We start from the raw sequence: 21,513 nt of genomic DNA, 5'->3' as shown, positions 1-21,513 counted from the left end.
TGCCACTATAGGAATCCAACACCTTAGACCAATCCCACTGCTGCCTGTAGTACGATGCCACCTATAGGAAGTAGCAAGCCTAGAGGTCAATGTTGACCCTTTCACGAGCCTTGTCACATGACTTAGGATAAAAGCCAAACCAGAATCTCAATTTGCAGCCACTGTATTTTGGGGCACTGCCCCTCGTCAGTGCAAAATGTGAGATCTGGTTTGGCTATGTGAGAGGCGTCTGACCGGGATTCAAGGGGTAACGCTCTCCTTACGGAGAGCAACATGTCAAGCCCATATTGTTATGCTTGCACCACCATGCTTCACTGTCTTCAAAGTGTACGGTGGCTTGAATGCAGAGTTTGTGAACTGCCTGGGGCCCTTGCACCCAAAAGTACAATTTTACTTTCATCAGTTCATAAAATGTTTCTCCATTTCTCTCTGGCAAATTCTATCGGCTTCAGCACATGTCTTTTTTTTTACAGTGGGACTTTTGCAGGGACTTCTTACTAAGAGATTAGCTTCACACAGGCATCTTCTAACTGTCACAGAAATCACAGGTAACTTGAGACTGTCTTTGATCATCCTGGAGCTGATCCTTGGCTGAGCCTTTGCCATTCTGGTTATTCTTCCATCCATTCGAATAGTAGTCTTCAATTTTTTTCCACGTCTCTCTGGTTTAACTTTCCACTTTAAAACACTGGAGATCATTTTAGCTGAACAGCCTATCATTTTCTGCACTTGTTTGTATGTTTTACCCTCTCCAATCAACTTTTTAATCAAAGTATGCTGTTCTTCTTAACAATGTCTCGAACGACCCATATTTCTGACGCTTTGAAGGAGAAATGCATATACAACATGTCCTGGCTTCTCCTTTAACCCCTTCACGACCTTCGCGAACTAGTACTGCTCTGTGGGAACTGCATTTCTGCCCACAGCAGTACTAGTACGGTGGCACGATCACCGTGGCCTCAAGCTGAGTGCTGTGGTGATCGGGTGCGGGTGTCAGCCGTATGTGACAGCTCACACCCCGCAGCAACACCCACGATCGGTGCTAGCACCAATCATGGGCATTTAACCCCTCTGATTGTACAGTACTGACAGCGGCATAGAGAAGAATCTCCCAGGGAGGGGGCTCCCTGCGCGCTCCCACCAGAACAGCGCAATGCAATTGTGGCGCCCCCAGGAGTATGGTCGCAACAGTGGCTTTGCCTTCCTCCAGGGAGGGTAATGCCGGGCTCTGAGGCAATGATGGGTCTCTCTCGCAGTTAACCTATACATGCAACACAGTTCCACTCCAGGCCAGCAGGGGGGACTCTGAACCAGAATTGAAGGGAGGAGTGCTCTCTGAGGGCCAAGGGGAAGGAGTAGTGAGTTAGTCTGCGGAGGATGAAGTGTGCAGACGTGTGGAAGGAGCGCTGAGATAGAGCTGAGAGGAAGAGCTCATCTCCCATAAGAGTGCATGAACTGGAGCCTGGTCTCCACAGCTGTATGGACACTGATGGTCCTGCAGCAGACACCAGAGGAGTAGAAGGCTGTAAATGCAATACTCCCATCTAAGACTTGAGGGCACAACAGCAACACGGATAGTGAGCCGGGACTTAGGAGTGAGGAGTCCCTGGAACAGGCTACAGTTGTCTGCTGTACAAGTAGAGTTCTTGGGAACATCTGACAGGAGGAACTTCAGTGTAACTCAGTACTGGAGATCCCTCAAGTAAGCGCTAGGAAGGAGACTGCACAGCCCATCTGCTGAGAGAGAATTCCTGAGTTGCTTCCAGGCTAGCCTGCTCTGGTACCATCTGTAATCAGGACCCTGGACTGCATTTATCAAGTAAAGGTACAGAAATTGCACGCCGCTGTGTCTTGTCTGCTTCCTACCTTTCCGGCACCGCTACATCCCCATGCCAACCACATCTACACTGCCCTGGGACTACAACTTCACCTGTGGGGAGCTTTTACATCTTTGCTGCACCAGACCATCAGTCCCAGCGGATCTGCATGCAGCATTGGCTTAACACCTCCCTTGCCAAACACCACAGGTGGCGTCATGAACTATTAATTTAACTACATTCCACCACCATTCAACTTCCCCTATTAATTGGGCGTCCAGGGCCACGGCCCGAGTCCCCGCTGCTGTGACACATCCCGCTGACACCGGGCCGGTACCGAGTACCCCACGGCCCTGGGAGGGTGACCCAACTTGGTGTCACAAACAGGATTACGGAGCCCGGCACAACCCCCGGCCCTGGCTAACGTTAACTGGGGGGGAAGTGAATGTCCGTGCCACACAGCAATGCAGCGGCGGCCGCCGCCGCCAACCCCTCCACGCCGCAAGGAGTAGCGCCCACCGCAGCGGTCCCCGTAATGCCGCTGTCCATGCCCTACATACCGGGAGCGGCCTGGCTACCGCAGTACTCGGGTGAGACACATACCCTGAGTGAATTTAAAGAGAGACTGTGTAGTTTGTTTAAAAGCCAGAAAGTGAATATCCTGATTGGACAGCTAACAGGTGCAGCGCAGAGAGAAGTGAAAGCCTGGCAGGACACTGATAAAGAGACTGTTGCAAAGATCCTGGCCAAGCTGAGAAGCACCTTTGACACCCGCAGCTTAAATCAAGATGAGGTTCTTTGGCTGTAAACAGAAGGCGCAGGACAGTATCAGGGACTATGCTCTCAACCTGCAGGAGGCGCTGCAAGCAGTTAAGCAAGTTGATCCTAACAGTGTGAAGGAGGAAGATAAACTGTTAAAGGAGCAGTTCATTGAAGGACTTCCATCCAGTACACACAGAGGACAGTTGCGCATCATAACCCTGCAAGACCCTGATCTGGACTTTGCTGATTTTAAGGACAGGGCGATACGGGTACTGCAGGAACCCACTGACAGCCGTCCAGCGCCCCTGGGGCGCCCAGCGATCACCTACCACCAGGAAGCAACATCTTTCCCTTCCATCCCTGTGGATGTTGATGCACAGACTCTGGATAAAGGTCCAACTGAAGAGCTGCGACTTCAGGTCCAGGAGTTGACCAAAGGAATGGCTGCACTTACTAAAACTGTGCAGTCTCTGCAAGTGTCCCCCAAGGAAAAGATCCAGCTGGCTTCCAGTCCAGAGGATGTCCCGTGGCTCCGGAAGAGGAGAGCTCCGCCACTCCGAGGGAGGAACAACGATCGCTATGACCAGGACGGACGTCCCATCTGTCGTCGCTGTTACAAGGCAGGTCATCTTGCAAGATTCTGTCCTTTAAACGAGCAACCCCTGGGGGAGAGGGCCAACCCCCAGGAATAGGATCCCCAGGCCCAAAGAACTGGAGAGCCAAGTATGTTGGAGGGAGACCAATCCTTCCAGTGGTGATTGACAGTATCCCCATGAACGCTCTGCTGGACACTGGCTCTCAGGTGACCACTATGCCGTACATTCTTTACAAGAGGTATTGGGCTGATTCTGAACTTACCCGTGGCCCAACTGATGAACTGACAGTAGTTGCCAGTAATGGTCAGTCTTTGCCGCAGATTGGATGTAAAGAGGTTACTGTTAAAGTGGGTGGGGTAGATCTAAAGTCTCAAGGTCTGATAGTTGTGGATATTGATCGACGTGAATGTAATCCCATGATGACTCTTGGTACAAATGTAATTGAAAACTGTCTGTCCGAGGTTATTGTCTTGTTGCAACAGGTGGCTGAGACTGCTGGTTCCAGTGAACAATGAGTCCTGCAGAAGGAGATCAGAGTCCTGATGCAAAGACAACAGGTAGAACTCTCTGGTGGAGAAATTGGCAGCGTCAGAGTGAGTGATGCTTTTCCCATTGCAATACCCCCCACAGATGTGAGATGTTGATTTGGTGTCGGGCAGCTATAGGTCTTAGAGGGAGAGATTATCAGGCGTTGGTAGAATCAGTGTACTCCAATAGCAGGCCCACTGTCCTGACAGCCAGAGGGGTGGTTGATGTACGTAAAGGGAGAGTGCCTGTACGCCTTTTGAATTGTGGGGAGGAGGAGGCCACAATACCTCGGTACGCCACAGTTGCTAAGCTGCTCACTGTTAATAACAACTCATTGCAGGCAGCAGAGCCCTTGGTCTCATCCGACCAGGTGGAGGACAATGGCTCTGGAAAGCAGCTAGAGGAGTGGTGTCAGCAACTGCAGGTGGGAACTGACTCTACACCCTCATACCAGAAAAATGGGGTTTACAGAGTGACACAGAGTATGAGCGGGTATTCAGCAAACACCCACTAGATTTTGGGCAGGCAAAAGGGGTTCAACATCATATCCCCACTGGATACCATCTACCCATAAAGGAGAGGTACAGACCTATACCCCCAACACAATACCAATGTGCTAAGAGTATGTTGAGAGAGATGAAGGAAGCATGGGTTATCAGAGACAGTTGTAGCCCCTGGGCAGCTCCAATAGTTTTTGTAAAGAAAAAGGATGGTACCATGAGAATGTGTGTTGATTACAGGAAAATTAACAGCATTACACATAAAGATGCCTACCCGTTACCTAGAATTGAGGAATCATTAGCTGCACTTAAAACTGCTAACTACTTTTCCACCTTGGATCTCACTAGTGGGTATTGGCAGGTTCCCGTGGCAGAGGCAGACAAGGAGAAAACAGCATTTACCACTCCAATGGGTCTCTGTGAGTTCAACTATATGCCATTCGAGCTCTGCCCCGCTTCAGGAACATTTCAACGGCTGATGGAGTGCTGCCTGGGACACATGAACTTTGAGACGGTCCTGTTGTACCTGGATGATGTCATTGTTTTCTCCAAAACCTATGAAGATCATCAGGAGCACCTGGCTGAAGTGTTTGAAGCTTTGTCCAATTTTGGCCTGAAGGTGATGCCTTCCAAATGCCACCTCCTGAAGCCCAAGGTACAGTACCTCGGTCATGTGGTCAGTGCAGAAGGTGTGGCACCAGATCCTGACAAGGTCACAGTCATCCGGGACTGGACGAAGCCCAGCAACCTTCATGAAGTACGCCAACTCCTTGGACTGGTAGACTACTACCGAAGATTCATCAAAGGCTTTACTGAAGTAGCGACCCCTATGCAAAATCTTCTGGTGGGGCAGTCCAAGAAGACCAAACAGAAAAATTCCACCTTTGAATGGACTGAAGAGTTGGAGAGATCCTTCACTCGGCTGAAGATGGCTCTCACAGGTGACGAAGTTCTGGCCTACCCAGTTTATGACAAACCCTTTGTGCTGTACACTGATGCCAGCAATGTGGGACTAGGAGCAGTACTGTCGCAGGTACATAATGGAAAAGAAAGAGTGATCTCCTACGCTAGCAGAAAGCTACGTCCCACTGAAAGGAACCCTGACAACTACAGTTCTTTCAAGCTGGAGTTTCTTGCCATAGTCTGGGCTGTCACGGAAAGGTTCAAACATTACCTAGCCTCTGCCAAGTTTACTATCTTCACGGACAACAATCCGTTGACCCACTTGGAAACTGCAAAACTCGGTGCACTGGAGCAGCGATGGATGGCCCGGCTATCTAACTATGAATTCACCATCAAGTACCGAGCAGGGCACAAGAATGCCAATGCTGATGCGCTGTCCAGGATGCCTAATCTCCCAGATGCAGGAGAAGACCCTGAGGCTCTTGAAGAAATAGAGTTGCCTCCCTTCCACCGGCCACTTGCGGCCCAACGTGCTCAAGGAGTGAGAAACAGACGGTCTGGCTTGAAGGAGGTCACCCTGAATCCATTGCCCCATCATGACTGGGCAGAAACGCAAGATAGTGACCCTGCGGTCCGCCTGGTGAAGGAGCTACTGTCACAAGCTGACTCACGCCCGGAGTCGGATGCTCCTGAAGAAACCCAGCAGTTGTGGAAGGAGGGAGGCCGGCTGTTCATCTATGAAGGAAAGCTGTGTCGGAGGAGTATCAATGCCCGTACTCTTGAGCTGGTCTGGCAGGTGGTAGTCCCGAATAGAGAGGCATCAATGGTCCTAGAAGCATACCACAATGGAGCTGGACACTTCAGATGGAAGAAGTTGGAAGCTTTGCTCCGAGAGAGATTCTATTGGGCTGGTATGAGGAAAGCCATTGAAAAGTGGTGCCGAGAATGTGGACAATGTAACCTGCGCAGAAAGGATCGAAACAGCCAGAGAGCTCCTCTGCAGCCAATTGTAACCAAACAGCCACTCAAGTTGGTCGCCCTGGACCATGTGAAGCTGGTTCCAAGCCGTTCAGGATACATCTATGCTCTTACCATCGTGGACCACTACTCAAGACTCCTGGAAGTTGTGCCTGTCAAAGATCAAACAGCCAGGGCAGCAGCCAGAGCATTCCAACAGCACTTCTGTAGACCGCATGGATATCCTGAAAGAGTGCTTACAGATCATGGTCCAGCTTTCGAGGCAGAAGTTTTCCAGGAATTCTGTAACTTATATGGTTGTAAGAAGATCCGGACAACACCGTACCACCCACAGACCAATGGCATGTGTGAAAAAAAGATGAACCAGGTAGTGATTGACCTACTCAAGACTTTGCCCTTGGAGGAGAGAAATCTGTGGCCAGAGAAGTTGCCAGATCTGGTTGACCTCTACAACCATATTCCAGTGAATTCCACCAACTGTTCCCCAGCTTACTTAATGAGAGCAAGACCTGGTAAATTGCCTATTGATTTGGACATGCATGGGAGTCCTTACGCCTGAAGTAACGTCACCAGATGCTGACTGGGATACAGAAAGACAACAACAGTACAGAAGAGTTCAAGAATGCGTGGAAAAGATTCTAGCTCAGGCAAGACAAAAGCAGGAGAAGCTTTACAATCAAAATGCACCTGCCGTTCCTTTGTCGCCGGGAGAACTAGTATTAAAAAGGAAAAGAAGACTGCACAAATTGGATGATCAATGGGAAGCTGAACCTTATACCATTCTGCCCTCAAGCTTTGATAATACCAAGGTATGCCTTATTAGCAAAGATGGAGGAGAAACCTCAGCAGCAATATCAAGAGATCATCTGAAGCTATGTCCTGACTTGTTAAAAGAAAGAATAGAAGAACTAGATAACATCTAACCCATAGAGGAAGAAGAGAAGGTCAGCACAATACTTGGAGAATTTCCTGCAAATTGGACTAAAGTAAATGATACTATAGTGGTGCCAGTGTTGACATTTCCCCAATTGGTAGCACAGGAAGAAGTGACTCAAGAAAATCCTGAAGATCAGGAAAATCAGGTAGCAGATGCCACACCAGCAGTGGAGCCAGAGAACCCTGCCAGTGGTGAACCTGCTGTGCCCCTGGTGAGTCCAAGAGTTCCTAGACAATCTAGTATCCCCGTGCTACCGGTAGTGTATCCAGTGCATTGCACACTACACCAGTATTACGCAGGTCTACCCGTATCACACAAGGTATACCACCCATTAGGTTCTGCATATAAAGTAATATGACTGTTGAAATTGTGTATATATGTAACTGTTTCTCAAGTTTTGTGCCTACAGGTAACCTGTTAGACTTTCCTTTCAGTTTTCCAGTTTTGTTTTAAGGACATTGTACCACAGGACTTGTGTGGTCACCAATCTGTATATAGTTCACCATTTGCGCAGGAATGGACCATGGACATTGATGCTTGGACTTATCATCATAGGACCATTTTTGAAGCACTTGGTTTTTGGAACTTTTTCATTTTTTTAAATCTTGTATAATTATCATTGTTTAACTGTTTATATGTTTCATGTTTTGTTCAGCCCAGGAGTGTTGACTTGCACTAGGGGGAATGTGGTGCCCCCAGGAGTATGGTCGCCACAGTGGCTTTGCCTTCCTCCAGGGAGGATAATGCCAGGCTTGGAGGCAATGATGGGTCTATCTCGCAGTTAACCTATACATGCAACACAGCTCCACTCCAGGCCAGCAGGGGTGACTCTGAACCGGAATTGAAGGGAGGAGTGCTCTCTGAGGGCCAAGGGGAAGGAGTGGTGAGTTAGTCTGCGGAGGGTGAAGTGTGCAGACGTGTTTAAGGAAAGCTGAGATAGAGCTGAGAGAAAGAGCTCATCTCCTGTAAGAGCGCATGAACTGGAGACTGGTCTCCACAGCTGTATGTACACTGATGGTCCTGCAGCAGACACCAGAGGAGTAGAAGGCTGTAATTGCAATACTCCCATCTAAGACTTGAGGGCACAACAGCAACACGGATAGTGAGTCGGGATTTAGGAGTGAGGAGTCCCTGGAACAGGCTACAGTTGTCTGCCGTACAAGTAGAGTTCTTGGGAACAGCTGACAGGAGGAACTTCAGTGTAACTCAGTACTGAAGATCCCTCAAGTAAGCGCTAGGAAGGAGACTGCACAGCCCATCTGCTGAGAGAGAATTCCTGAGTTGCTTCCAGGCTAGCTTGCTCCGGTACCATCTGTAATCAGGACCCTGGACTGCATTTATCAAGTAAAGGTACAGAAATTGCACCCTGCTGTATCTTGTCTGCTTCCTACCTTTCCGGCACCGCTACATCCCCGTGCCAACCACATCTACACTGTCCTGGGACTACAGCTTCACCTGTGGGGAGCTTTTACATCTTTGCTGCACCATACCATCAGTCCCAGCGGATCTGCATGCAGCGTCGGCTTAACACCTCCCTTGCCGAACACCACACGTGGCGTCACGAACTATTAATTTAACTACATTCCACCACCATTCAACTTCCCCTAATAATTGCGCACCCAGGGCCATGGACCGGGTCACATCCCGCTGACACCGGCCTGGTACCAAGTACCCCATGGCCCTTGGAGGGCGACCCACAATCGCGTTGTTCCGGTGGTCTCCATTGTGAGGGGTGTCACTTGTAAGGGGTTTCCACTGTTTAGGCACATCAGGGGCTCTCCAAACGCTTCTGATCTCAATTTCAGCTAATTTTACTTTGAAAAGTCAAACGGCGCTCTTTCCCTTCTGAGCTCTGCCATGCGCCCAAACAGTGGTTTACCTGCATATATTGGGGCATCAGCGTACTCAGGACAAATTTTAGAACAACTTTTGGAGTCCAATTTCTCCTGTTACTCATGGTAAAATAAAACAAATTCGATCTGAGGTAAATTTTTCGTGAAAAAAAGTTAAATGTTCATTTTTTTTAAATATTCCACAAATTCCTGTGAAGCACCTGAAGGGTTAATAAACTTCATGAACATGGTTTTGAGTACCTTGAAGGGTGCAGTTTTTAGAATTCTGTCACTTTTGGGCATTTTCTAGCATATAGACCCCTCAAAGTTACTTCAAATGTGATGAGGTCTCAAAATAGTGCTGATGTAATGTAGACATGTGGGAAATGTTATTTATTAACTATTTTGTGCAAAATGACTCGCTGATTTAAGGGCATAAAAATTAAAACTTGGAAAATTGTGAAATTTTCAAAATTTTCACCAAATTTCCATTTTTCTTCACAAAAAAATGCAAGTCATATCGAAGAAATTTTACCACTATAATAAAGTACAATATGTAATGAGCAAAAAATATCAGAATCAGCGGGATCCATTGAAGCATACCAGAGTTATTACCTCAGAAAGGGACAGTGGTCAGAATTGTAAAAATTGGCCAGGTCAGAAAGGTGAAAAGAAGCAGGGTCACGAAGGGGTTAAATAAGGGCCACCTGATTCACATGTGTATCTTCACAGAATGATTGACCTCTCTAATTGAACTCCACACTGCAATTATTTTGAACACACCACCTTTCAATTAATTATTCTAATTCACAGACTCAAAAACCTGCAGATCATGATTGCGGAGTGTGTTGATGGGTTGGTTGGTTTTCTTAGAATCTACTGCACTAACTGGTAAATTGTTTGACATGTGGTAATAGAATTTATACCAAAAATAGTGATGAATCCTCCGTTAGTCATATTGAACTGCTATTATTGTTGAACACTAGTGTATGAAGGTGTTATTGCTGCGGTAAAGTATATCCCAGAAGTATTAATTCCCTGTCACACTCTGTTAGGGACTTGCGGAACGCACCAAACAATAAAGATGGTATAAGGTGCGTTCCCAGCCCGGGGTCCACCGTGCAGAGATGTTACCTGCTGCTCGGTAATGGCGATATAACACATGAACACATGCGGGTTAACATCACCTGGTATGCACAGAGGCAGACTTTGTTGCTTCACAGTGTCTCGCTAATGTGGAACATAAATGCCGTAGCCTGTTATGCTCATAGACCTCAGCGAGGTGAGCACTGGTGTGCAGTTACAGGACTCTGCCCCAAAGACACAGGGTTAGAGTCCCTCTAGACCCACCAACGCTCGGCATCGCAACTGAGGTGCCAAGGAGAGACTACGCTAATAGATTTAGCGCACTACTAGTGTGTAGCACCGCTCTGGCAGATGCCACTAACCACCCTAACTAGGGCTTGGAAAGTGCACAAATTGCGCACAGCGCTGCAACTGGTGGTAGCTGCTAATTAGACGCAGTATACACATGCCTAGTGCTGGATGGCACGGTCTGGCGCTAGTTAACTCTAAGACCCTACCACATACACAACCAGAGGGTGGGGAATATATAATGTGTCAGTCACCAAATTCATGCATCCATCATCACACACACAAGAACATAATTCTATACTAGCGCATAGCCGGGCAGCCATGCGAGGCTTAATAGTTGCAGCCTTCCGGGACCTTTCTAGTGGTCCAAACGGAGCAGCAACAGGACCTGAGCACGTGACCTCCGACCTCCAATAGAGGTCGTCCAATGGGCATGCTCAGTGGATCGAGAGAAGGACTTAGTCCCAGGAGCTGCTCGCTACTGGCTAGCGTGGATTGCTATAGCTGGACCAGGGGTGGCAACAGCAACCAAACTGACAGTGCTAGCCTGAGCAAGACAACAGGACCGATGCCTCTGCTGAGCAGCCTCCTCTGTGGTTGAGGAAGAATGGGAGACCGCAGAAGGCAAGGCTCGGGATTCCTCCTGTGCAGAGGGAAAAACCCGACGCTTTACACACTCTGAGTGATGATGATAAGATGCTACAACAGTTCACGGTATATCACGTGAATATTTGATTTTGATTCAGACTATCACTTCCATTTTCAATCTCATACATCAGCACTGAAGTAGTACACCACAATTTGTACTACTAATAGTGCACCATCTGAGCACTCCTATCCCTTTACATTACAGGCATAAAATAGCATTTCCTATGGTTTTACTGTCTGTGATAATCCCCCTGATAGACTGTGCTATACCATCTGAACAAACTGCTGCAGTGTATTATGGGGAAGCAAGCACTACCCAGCCTGACACCATTAACGGAGTGTGCAGCATGTATGAAATGGTATCGGACGTTCAAGAACTTCGACTCATATTCGATCCTCCGTGGATAGATCGGCTCATACACATCTGGGTATAAACCGGGTGAGTGCAATCCGATATATATTGGAGTGCCCTCTGACTAATGTTATTCACTGATTCAATGTTCATCTGTGATTTTGCTTTCTCAGCTGAAATTTGTATGAGAATAAAATCACCGCATGTTGCGAGTGGCGAGTGACCGGTTATATCAACTCACCAATGCAAGTCAATGTGTGTGAATGAAAAAAATGGATGGCACACTGTAAATATTCCTGTAAATGACTCTGGAATAATAACGTATTGCATATGCATGTCATGCGGATGTTATGTGAGAAATATCACATTGTACTCACATAACACTTGCATGACACTCATCCTTCTGTTCTAGATCAACATTGGAGTTATGTTTTAAACGCAGATGCGGCGAGCCCTAAAACCTTTCAGCGCAATAGCAGCTATAGGCAGCACAATTCCCTTTACTGAACATGTACAGAAAGATTTCAGCAACATCATAAATTGTTCTGACTCCATAAATAGGCAGCAAATGTGTGAGTTTTGAGGCATCATGTCTATGCATTTTTTTATGTACAAGTACTCACACAAAATTATTTAATCAGATAGCTTAACTCGACTGCAAAGGCACGTATGAAGATTCCAGAGGAAGGTTTGTTTTTAGCCTGGATACTTGTAGTTATACACAATTACAGAAGATAAAAAGACATTTCTGGACCAGACATATGTTCAGTTGATGCTAGCAAGATGGGTGTCATACACAATCTGGGGAAGAAGTGGGGGGTTACTGACCTTAGAGTTGGGCTACTAGTAGAGAGAGAGGATAAACTTCTAAAATGCAAACCTTATTGTACAGCTATGTAATAGAAACAACACAATGACAATACAATACTGTATGATTCCCAAGTCATGAGATATGACATAGATAATGGCCTAATAGAGGAACCAATCGCATGAGTAAATCACAAGACCACTACCAAATGGTGGTGAACATGTTATCAAATAAATTGGATATGGGCACCAGAGGGCCAAGAATAATTGAGTTGTAGTAAGAAATGAGGAGTATAGTTTTTTTATGTATGTTAGTACACACCAGTTTGCACAGTTTTAGGCTATGTTCATACGTCGCGTTTTTTTTTTTTGCGTTTTCGCAGCAGTTTTAAACGCGCGATTTTGCAGCGAAAAATAAGCATCCCAGGCATTCCCATGGGATTCCGCAATGCTGTGATAATGCTGCGGTTTTTTCCCCGGTGAATCGCTTTGTGGTAAAAAACGCAGCATGCTCATTAATTTAGCGGAATCGCGGCGATCCCGCACCCATAGGAATGCATTGTTCAGCTTACTTTCCGCATGTGGCTGTGCACACCATGAGAAAAGTAAGCAGAACATTTGTGGATGGTACCCACGATCCGGAGGAGAGGAGACTCTCCTCGGGGCTGTGGGTGCCATATCCCTGTAAAAAATAGAATTAAAATAAAAAATATTGTTACTCTTACCTTCCGGCGTCCCGCGCAGCCTTCCCGCCTCTCTCCACGCTCCCGGTCCCACTAATCCTTTGCAAAAATTGACCGCGATGACGTCGCGATCTTGCGGGAGCAGGACGTCTCGCGGTCATTCGCGATGACGCCGCGGTAACGCGACATCTCGCGGTCATTCACGCAAAGGATTACTGGGACCAGGAGCGTGGAGAGAGGCGGGAAGGCTGCGCGGGATGCCGGAAGGTAGGAATAACATTATTTTTTATTTTTTTAAATTATTTTTTACATCCTATCTTTTACTACTGAAGCTGCATAGGCAGCCTCAGTAGTAAAAAGTTGGTCACACTCATCAAACACTATGTTTGACGAGTGTGACCAACCTGTCAATCATTTCTCCAAGTGATGCTACAGATCGCTTGGAAAACGCTAGCATTCTGCAAGCTAATTACGCTTGCAAAACGCTAGTTTTTCCGCGGGAAAATCACGGGAATTTAAATACGATTTTCCCGCGGAATGGAATCCGGAATTCTCGCAGTAATTTCCACGAGAGTTCCGCTACGTGTGCACATAGCCTTAAAGATATTTACAGAAAGTCGCTAATCTCTTATGGCTTACATTCCCACCGTAACCAGACTGTTTAGTCTCCAAACTCTACTCCACAGAGTTATGGTTCCCATGTCTTAGGACTAATAAGTGTGGAGCAGCTGAATGTTAGTTGGAATTGATAACCTCATACCATTAGACCCTATTAGAGCTACATCGCAATGGTCCTATAATAATTAAGAAATTTATGGTGGTTTACATAGGAAATATGAAGTTCAAATAAAAATCAGGTACATCACAAGCGTGCTCAGCTGTAATGGTATTTTTCAGCATTAGGACGTACGGTAATTGTGAAATATGCAACTGGGCACATTAAATTTTAATTCTAAGCTTAGAGCTTTCCTGATGCCGTTACCTATTTGTATGTAATGAACTTTTCAGAATTTATGGATTTTCCTTCCTTGTTGAAAGGTGTTTTGTTTGCCATCAAAGAGTAATATAATCCTGCCACCACAAGCCCCAATCGATATACCACAGAGGATGCCAGCCATCAACTTTTTTTGTAAATTCTGTTGCTGAATAACAAACTGAAGGGATTAAGAAAAAAACTTTTATGATTCAACGTTTTTATCAGTGTTGATTGGAGCAATAACAGGAAAGGATAAATTAAAAAGTGTTAATTAGTGCATAGCTGGTAAAACAGGATTTTTGGTTGCTTACCGTAAAATCTGTTTCTCAGAGCCTTCTTTGGGGAACACAGGAACCATCTTTTCCGCCTTGATCTTTTTCAACAACCTGGGAAGGAGAGGAATGGGGGAACAGGTAAGGGAGTCTGAACTGTGACCATGTAATGGCCAGAGCGTCGACCCCCGCTGTGAGAGGATCGCGGAACTTGGAGACAAACTGTTGGACCTTTCTGTTCTGCCGTGATGCCAGAAGGTCCACATCTGGGGTCCCCCATCGAAGGCAGATCTGGCGAAATACTTCCTGAGAAAGTCGGCAACCCTGTTGTCCATACCGGGGATGTGAACCGCCGATATTGCCGGAATTGATGCTTCCGCTCAGTTGAAGATTTTGGACACCTCGGCCATTGCCTGGGAGCTCCGGGTCCCCCCTGGTGGTTGATATATGCCACTGCTGTGACATTGTCCATCTGAATTTGGATCGGCTGGCCTTGGAGGGGACCTTCCCAATGAAGTTGGGACTGATGGATGGCCCTTAACTCGAGAACGTTGATCGAAAGTAAGGATTCTTGAGTAGACCAATGTCCCTGCACTGTCAGCTGATTGAATACCGCACCCCAGCCTAGAAGGCTAGCATCCGTGGTTATTACCTGCCAATGGACTGGAAGGAAAGACTGACTCAGATGGATCAGAGGGGAAGTTAGCCACCACTGGAGGGACTGTTTGGTTTGGGAAAAAGGGGGAATCCAGGGAAGCGATGGATTTGTCCAACTGAAGGAGGATGTCTCTCTGAAGTATCCTGGAGAAAAACAGGGCAAAGGGGATCGCTTTCAAGGCTGCTACCATTCTCCCCAGGACCCTCATGGCAGTGCAGAACGATAGGAGCTGGGAATCTAAAAGAGAGAGAATTCCCTGCTGGAGGGTAGTTCCTTTTTCCTTTGGGGAGAAAGACCCTTGACCAACTGGTGTCGAATAGCATGCCTAAGAACTTTAGGTATTGGGTTGGCATAAGACAGGATTTTTCCCTGTTGATAAGCCACCCAAACTGGGACAGAGTGTCGATGAGCTCTGATATATTTTCCTGAGCCTGAGTGAAGGATGGTGCCTTGACGAGAATATCATCGAGATACAAACACTATGCCCTGGATTCTTAAAATGGCTACCAGCGCCGCCATAACTTTTGTAAATACCCTGGGTGCTGTTGCCAGACCAAATGGTAGGGCCACAAACTGAAAATGATCCTTCTGGGTAGCGAAGCGCAGGAACTTCTGGTGCCCCGAAAAAATAGGAACGTGCAGGTAGGCGTCCCGAATGTCTATGGAGCACAGGAATTCCTGTAACTCCATGGAAGCAATCACCGAATGAATCGACTCCATCCTGAAATGACATATGCGAACCCACTTGTTCAGCATCTTGAGATCTAGAATTGATTGAACTGAGCCATCCTTTTTTGGTATCACGAATAGGTTTGAGTAAAAACCTATGAAATGTTCCTGTTCTATAACAGGAATGATGACTGCTGAACTGAAGAGAGAGTTGATGGCTGCAAAAATAACCTCGGGCGAGAGAAGCACCTCTTGGAGACCGGCATAAGAAAAAACGGTCTCGTGGGAGCGAGTTGAAATCTATTTTGTAACCTGTGGAAACCACCTCTTTTACCCAAGCATCTACTACCGACCCCAGCCTGAAGAGGAGAAGACGGCCTCCTAACTTGGGAAAAAAGCTGAGATCCCTGTGGGCATCAGGCTAAAAAAGATCTGCCTGGCCCTTGCCTGGCAGATTTGCTGTGGGAACTACAGGCACACCAGGAGGGTGTGACTTGAAAGGAATCCTTCTTTTATCCTTAGGCGCCTGCAACCTCTGTGAACCTTGGACATAAACATCCGTCGTCGGAGTACGACGAAAGGGAAAAAAAGTTGAGCCTTTCTTTTCAGGGGGTATCGACGAGTCTTGGATTGAGGGAGAAGGGAGCTTGTGCCCCCGGTCGCGTCCTTAATGATTTGGTCCAACATTGAACCAAAGAGGTGGGACCTGTGAAAAGGTAGGCCAGTAAGGGATTTTTTGAGGGTAAATCTGCTTGCAAAACTTTTAGCTAGACCATCCGCCGGACGGCTACCACGTTACTGGATGCTTGAGCTGCACAAGATGCAGCGTCCAAAGTCGCTGATACCATATACCTCCCTGCCTGTGAGATCTGGTCTGCGAGATCTGCAAGTCCCATTGGTGAAGCCCCAACCAAAATGCCCTCTCTAAGCTGTTTGGCCCATTTTGTAACTGATTTAGACACCCAGGCTGAAGCAAAGGCAAGACATAATATAGCAGCTGCTGCCTCAAAGGTGGATTTTGCCAAGGGTTCTACCATCCTGTCATTAGGATCCCTAAGCGCTGCCCCACCGGTGAGCAGAAGGACTGTATTAGTAGCTAGTCTCGATACTGGCGGATCCACCGAAGGCAAGGCTGTCCAGTTAGCGGTGAGTTCCGGAGGGAAGGGATACAGAGTCCCGAAGTGACTTCCTCTCTGAAGCACCTGGTTGGATTCTCCCTCTCCCTTGCCAGGACTTCCTCAAAATGTCTGTGAGAAATGAAGACTTTAGAGGGGGACTTGTGCCGCTTAAACGAAAATGCCTGCTCAGCGGGTTTCAATACGGAGTCCTGAATGTTAAAGGTCTCATTGATTGCAGCAATGAGGCCCTGGACCATATCCTTGATGTTCTGGAAATGCTCCATCCCGTACTCTGAACCCTCCTCTGAGGATGTCTCTGATAACGCCTCGCCTGATTCCGGGGAGGGGGATCAGGAAGAGGCGGACTGCCAAACAAGCACTGGTGGTGATATGAAGCGAGAAAGGGACCTGGGCTGGTGGTCCTGTCTGAGCCTCTTACGGCCTATAGAGTTCAAGAGACTCCTTCTGCATGCCGGAAATCACTGGAGTCTGAAGTGGCAATTTGTCGAGTACTGTTACCAAGGTCTGTAAGACCTTGGTAAGGTCGGCCATGGATTTAGATAAGAGGGAAGAGCGCACCCTGGGCAAGGAACCTCATTGTCCCTGGAGGCAAAAGATGACCCCTGGGTGGCAGGCAAGGCAGCATCATCAGCCTCTTGAGGTAATACAGGGGTTTTGGCAGGAAAGGAAGGGGGGCTGATCCCGCTTTCCTGCGTAGGTGATACAGTGGGTTCACTGCAGTCTAGGCACAGAGGGGAGGACTAATCTGAAGGAATCCTGCCATTACATGAGTTACATATAAAGTATTTCACAATGGTAGCAGATGAAGAGGAAGAGGAACGAGACCGCTCTCCTTTGGGCATACTGACTGTCCCACTAACTGAAGCTGGCGGTTAGGGGAGTAAGCGCAATTGAAAAAAGGTGACAGTGTAGCAACTCACTGTACCAGTATCCTGTGTCCTCATCATCAGGAAAGCCAGCTAGACTCTGCTCCCGGAAAGAAACTGTGCCACCCCAAAAAAGCGAAGAAAGAGAGTGGCGTAGACCTCAGTTGCCACTGTCCGGAGGGATAAAGCAGACACCTAAAGAGGATTACTGTATTACTCCTTTATGAGTGTAGAAATACATCATATACCCTTTGAAAATATTTTAATGTGGCCCGCAAGTTTCTGCTTTCAAAGGTCTACAGATTACTGTATTATCCTCTCTATCATTTTTTCCTGACTTTGCACTTTGTTCAAAACCTTTATGAGTGTAGGAGTACATCAACTACACTTCCAAAATATTTGAATAAGGCCTGCAAATTGTTGCCTCCATCATTTTTTCCTGGCTTTGCACTTTATCAGTGTAGAAGTGCTACAATTAGACTTTCTTAATTTTTTTATGAGGCAATCCATTTGGTGTCTTCAAGGGTATATGGATGACCCTCCTTATAATTTTCTTCTGGCTTTGCATGGTGAGCAGAGCTTTAATGAGTGTAAGAGTACCACAACTACACTTTGTTCACAATATTTTAATGAAGCACTACAGCTAGTACCTTCAAAGGTATATGGATGACCCTGCTTGCAATTTTTGGCTGGTTTTGCACTTAGTGCATAGCCTTTATGAGTTTAGGAGTACCACTGCATGACAATTTGAACATAATGCATAAGAGGCTCTACTTTATGTCTAATACAGCATGTATCTGCGTCCCTCGTCCATTTAATTTTTGGCAGTTCTTACTTCCATCATAAATTACACTGAAATTTCCATTTTTTTAATTACAAATAAATAGCAATACATTTTTAGTTTACTAAAATTATTATTACTTTATATTCTTTTTTTATTTTGCCTTAGATACAAGTCATTATACAGGAAAGAATGTTTCTTAACACTTTTTTCATGTAAACTCCAATTTTTCTTTGATTTTGAATGTCTTATTGTCAGTCCATAAAGTGGAATAAAATTGTGACACCATTGTTTTCAACAACGATTTATGAGTCAGAGATGCTTCCAGTGGTCTTCCTCATGCTGTTTTCCTTCCATTTATCCACTTCAACAATTTCACTGCCCTCCAGACCACCGTGTAAGGTCTGCTGGAAAATTGCTCGGATTTCACATTGACTCCCATTATACTCACTACTCGAAATGAGCACCTGAGCATTAGGAATTGCTTGGTTCGAGTAAAGAGTATCCTAGCTTTTTAGTGCTCGTACATCCCTACTTTATGCACAGAAGTTCTATACATAGTGTATAATGCACAGGTAATACAGTGAGTCACCAGTGACATTATACAGAGGAGCTGTGTATATAGTGTTAGTGTACAGGTAAAACAGTGATCATCAGTGACTGTATACACAGGAGCTATGCATATAGTTTATAGTGTACTGGTAATACAGTGATCACCAGTGACATTATACTCAGGAGCTCTGCATATAATGACAGTGTACAGGTAATACAGTGATCACTGGAGACATTATACAAAGGAGCTCTGTATATAGAGTCAGTGCCCAGGTAATACAGTAATCACCAGTGACATTATACATAGTAACTCTGTATATAGTTTGTGTACAGGTAACACAAGGATCACCGGTGACATTATACACTGGAGTTCTGTATATACTATATAGTGTATAGTGTAAGCGTGCAAGTAACACATTGACGTACCAGTGACATCTCTAGTTTAAGTCCTTTATCTTCGCTTTTCTTCTTCATTCAGCACAGACTGCCATCACTTTTTCCAGACAGGATTCATCTCTACATAGTAACACAATTTTCTAGAGCATCGCTGCAAGAGCACATTTGCCCTGCACAGTAACAAAACCTACCCTCTTACTGAAAACAGTATCCTCAAAAATAAAATATATCACAACAGTATTAATAATAATAATAATCTTTATTTTTATATAGCGCTAACATATTCTGCAATGCTTTATAGTTTGCACACATTATCATCATCATCAGTATTAATATCCCGTAATTAGCCCCTCCATTGATAATGTCCCTCATCGTGGCCCCCTTGTGTCTCATTCCTGGCCCAATATGGTCTCCCATCCTGGCCCCATAAGTCTTCACCCCGCCCTCATTTGTCTTCATCGTGCCCCCATATGTCTCCATACCACCTCTATGTGTCTCCATTCTGACCCATGTGTCATCACTCTGCCCCATGTGTCTTCACTCTGCCCCTTGTGTCTCCATTCAGTCCCCATATCTCCATTTTGCCCCATTTGTCTCCACTCTGCTCCATGTGTCTTCATTCTGCCCCATGTGTCTCGACTCTGTCCCCATGTGACACCACTCTGTCCCCATGTGTCTCCATTCTGCCTCATGTGCTTTTCCATCCTGCTCAATATGCTCTCCCATCTTGCCCCATATGATCTCCCATCCTGCCCTATGTGTCTCCAACCTGCCTTATCTTTATTCAACCTGCCCCATATGATCTCCCATCATACCCCATATGTCTCCAACCTGCCCCATATAATCACCCATCCTACACCATGTGTCTCCAACCTGCCCCATATGATCTCTCATCTTGCCCCAGGTATCTCCATCCTGACCCATTTGCTTTCCCATCCTGCTGCATGTGTCTCCCTCAGGACAGGTGAGGGATATTGTTGTTCTTTTATTTTTGTTTTATTACAGGAGATGAGAGATTCAATGGAAATGGGCATTAGGTGAGTATAACTGTGTTTGTTATTTTTAAATAAAAATGAAAATGTGTGTTTTGTTTTATTTCAAATATAAGACTTTATTCTAGATGTGTCTTTATTTACCATACAACTATAGGATTTGTAGTGGATACTTATAATGCCTCTCCATTACTAAGCCATGGGCCTGATGTCACCTGACAATGCAAAGGTGACATCAACCCCACAAATATGAACCCCACTTACCACCACTACAGGGCAAGTGAGAAGAGCTGGTAAAGTGCCACAATTGGTACATCTTCTGTGTGGCTGAGGGCTGCTATTTTTAGTCTGAGGGCCAATATCCCTTACAAGCCTGAGAATACCACCCCACAACTGTCTGCTTTAGCTTGGCTGGTTGTCAAAAATGGTTGCCAAGATACGACCGTCCAAGGTGAGAACCACTGGGGAATGAGCTGCTGCGAGCTCAGCCTCAGTCACTAGCTGAAGCCCAGTTCCCAGCTAATCCCCTGAACTGTGAGGACCTTGGTGAGATTACCACTAGCACAGTGAGAAAAAGTCTCATGGTGTCACGGTTGGCTGGTTGTCAAAAATGGGGGAACCCCACACCATTTTTAAAACTATTTATTTAAATATATACCAACAACTTAGTGAGATCACCCACCCGATAATCTATATCATGAGAGCATATTCATAATACAACTTGTTACACCTTCTCAAACAAATGAATAACCCCAAATACAAATACAAATGAATGGAAATATTAAAATACTTTATTAAGTTCTCTTGTTAAAAAACAAAGAAAAAAAGAAAAAAACAGCAGCAATAGACATATATAAACGTACTTTTCGCCTGATGTGGTTTTCTCAAGGAGTGAGGTAACAATGGATATGGGGAAGTTTTTATATGTTACACGGTCCAATAAAAACAATGGTTCCCACATACTTAATTAATTAAACTAACCATTCATAATATTAGTGATCAGGTCCCAGATAAAAACATAGCACGCCCTGATGGAATAACACGGTCAAAACAAACAAAAAAATATATGTGTAATAACAAAACACACATCAAATCCTATAGTGTGCGTTCCACAATGGAACGCACGCCAACGCCGATATCGCGGGACCCGGAAGACACGTTATATGCTAAAATAACAGGAAACATGCAGCGCAGGCCGGATCAGTGTACCCGAAAATGGAAGTGACGTTTCCCCATCAGTGCGCCCTGGAATAAGGTGTACACTGCAAATATCTCCCCCGAAAACGGAAGTTGTGGATTACCATTACAACACTCTGACTTAATATATACACTGATAGACAGGATAATAGAGCTCAATAAAATATAACATAATGACACCAACGGGGGACACTTGGAGAACATAAAAAATAATAATAGGGGAAAAAAATATTATAGCGGTAAACGGGGACCGGAAATGACGTATCGCAACCTTTCAATGGCAAATAAACAGACAATT

This window comes from Dendrobates tinctorius, unplaced genomic scaffold (genome assembly GCF_039654945.1).
Source record: "Dendrobates tinctorius isolate UK_male_01 unplaced genomic scaffold, ASM3965494v1 ptg000022l, whole genome shotgun sequence".
NCBI lineage: Eukaryota > Metazoa > Chordata > Amphibia > Anura > Dendrobatidae > Dendrobates > Dendrobates tinctorius.
Note: the sequence above shows the minus strand (reverse complement) of the source record.